At 34.1% G+C, this 2,817-nt stretch overlaps 1 long non-coding RNA gene across 1 annotated transcript; it reads right to left on the bottom strand.

Annotated features, from left to right (window-relative positions):
* Positions 1–1,062: 1,062 nt before the first annotated feature.
* On the bottom strand, positions 1,063–1,810 carry LOC124914650. Its single transcript, XR_007096828.1, has 3 exons — positions 1,718–1,810; positions 1,222–1,374; positions 1,063–1,151 (listed from the first exon to the last, which is right to left on the bottom strand). It is a non-coding gene; the product is annotated as an uncharacterized LOC124914650 (long non-coding RNA).
* Positions 1,811–2,817: the final 1,007 nt, after the last annotated feature.

The raw sequence follows: 2,817 nt of genomic DNA, 5'->3' as shown, positions 1-2,817 counted from the left end.
GTCTTTACATAGACGGGTAAGTGTTTACATGGTAGGCAAGCGGTCTTCTCATGGGTGGGTATGGGGGTTTTACATGAGGTTTTTATTAAAATTAATTTAAGCAAATATATCTTCGCTCATGAGGGTCTCCAGCCAAAAAACTTAAATAAAAAAAAAAAAAAAAAAAATAGTCAAGGAATTGAAGCGAAGATTTGTTCGGTTGCTGCATGTCATCTTCAATTAATTGAATTAATATTTAATAAATGGAAATATAAAATCCCGGTCATTTTGGTCTTTACATAGACGGGTAAGTGTCTTTCCATGGCAGGCAGGCGGTCTTCTCATGGGTGGATTGGGGGGTTTACATGATGTTTTGATTTAAATTAATTGAAGCAAATATATCTTCGCTCCAGAGTGTCTCGAGGCAAAAAAAATTAAATAACAAAATTAAATAAAGTTAATTAAAAAAATATAAATTAATTGAATTAATATGTAATAAACGGAAATATAATTATTAAAATTAATTGAAGCAAATATATCTTCGCTCCTGAGGTTCTCCAAGCCCAAAAAATGAAATAAAAAATTAAAAAAATTCCTAGAAAAAAATTGAATGAATTAATTGAAGCGAATATTATATCGCTGCATGTGTATTTTAATAATAAATTAATATTTAATAAACGTAAATATTAAATCCCTGTCAATTCGGTCTTTACATAGACGTGTAAGTGTATTTTCATGGAAGGCAGGCGGTCTTCTCATGGGTGGGTATGAGGGGTTTACATGAGGGTCATGGCAACGGGCGTGTAGATCTTCGCTCCCATCGCATCTCACCCTTCCCTCTGACACGGTCCCGGAGCGAAGATATCTTATCTGTTTATCATCTGAATATTATATTATTTCCTGGCGTTAACAGGCGCTTCCGTTAACGGCGTCTGGTGTGAACCCGGGCCTAAACCCGGATTCCAGATTCTCCCTCCCTCCGTCTCCTGCTCTGATTGATTTATTATTAAATTAATAATGCTGCAATCTGATTGGTCCGCCACAGGGGAACACGGCAATCGGTAGCAGAAGATCTGAACTGATAGGACTCTCCAGGCAATAATTTTCTGATACAAAACAGGATGGCCCAAAAATAACATGAATGTTCCACCTGATAGAGTTGTACCATGCCCCTGTTTTATCATCAGGCTTCAGCAATTAAAACAAGTTATATTTATGTTATTAGCTTCTTGCTGCATTTACCTGTTCCATTATCATGTGGATATTGGAGATCATCACCTCTTTCAGGTTGGATTGACCAATTATTCTGGCTATAGTCATCTCCTGTATTGCTTCTAGAGAGGTCTCAAGCATCGCAAGTGCGGTTTGGTTGGCAAATAAGCAAACCATTGGAGTCTACAAAAGGAATGAATTCTTGTTACTGATCTTATACATACAATAATTTCAGATTTTTTAAAATGGTACAAATTACTTTGTCATCATTTTCCGGTTAACACAGTTAATATGTTAATATGCAGTATTTTAGAAAAAAAAAATAGTCAAGGATTAAGATTAAGAAGATACCGAAATTGGGAACAGATGATTTAAGAAATTAACTAAGTTAATCAAAAAATGAAGGCAAGAAGTAATTTAAGCCATTATTTAAAGTTTCAGGAAGCAAAATGAACCCGACACAATTTGAGGAAGCAAAACGAGTTTTTATGCAAGTTCATAATCAAAATGAGCTGTAAGTGTATACCTTGAATGAGAAACGTAATATGGAATCACAGTGATTCCACAGCTCGCGAAACACCAAATCACTATCCAGAAAACCGGGGGGTCTCAAGAACTGCAAAAGGTAACAAGATACTGATTTCTAAATAAACAAGAGTAAACGACAATAAAGCATTTGTTCATTTACCAATTGGCCAATCCCATTCCTACACAACCCTATGTATGTCTAGAGTAAATATGGTAGACCAACTTCATATACTGCTTCCAATCTCTTTGTTTTATCCCAAATATTGTTCTTTCACAAATTAGTTAGTTTCTTGGCTCAAATCATAGCCCTTTTATGTATACAATGACGAACATGCTCTACATCATAAAAAATAATCTACACTTGCTACACCCCCGGTATAAGATAGAGGGCATTTTGTCACCAAATTGGACAAAACAAACATCACCAGAAAAGTGTGAACTCAATAATAGAAGTAAAATGGAACACTTGTTTTCAATTATTCTAGCAACTAACTACGTTTGAACGCATCTTGCATTCTTTTTAATAAAAGTTGACCTTTTTCAAAAAAATTATTTTAGCAACCAACTCTGACCACATCCATCTTACATTTCAGCTCAATTCTTAACCTCTAATAATATTCAACAAAAAATTAACCATAAATACTAAATAAAATATTTCAATTATCTGTTACGATTCATAATCATAAATGAGAGAATTAGGGAAGAACTAGAGAGAATTGGGGATGAGAGGGTATGGACTAACTTTCTATTTCATGCATGAATCCTCTACAAGTCTATCATTATCTATACATACACATCATTAATCAAGAATACCAATTGTATCTTCACTAACTTGTGTACTCTATTTACATACTAACCAATACTATTAAACACTAAGCAGAAAACTATAGGACTAAGATTATAAACTACAGCTGTTAAAGAACACTTTTCAAGATCGCCTATAATGAATTATTTTCCAATGAAATATCAACACTTTTCATATAAGACGAGTTCATGATAACAAAAGGTTATGTTTGGTGGCAATTATTCACGTTAGTAGTTAGAACACTAAACTTGCCTGTAGCTTTTGTAAATCCAAGCAGCAAGGGTCATAGCTTC

This window comes from Impatiens glandulifera, chromosome 9 (genome assembly GCF_907164915.1).
Source record: "Impatiens glandulifera chromosome 9, dImpGla2.1, whole genome shotgun sequence".
Lineage (NCBI taxonomy): Eukaryota > Viridiplantae > Streptophyta > Magnoliopsida > Ericales > Balsaminaceae > Impatiens > Impatiens glandulifera.
This window is presented reverse-complemented; position numbering and strand designations above follow the sequence as displayed.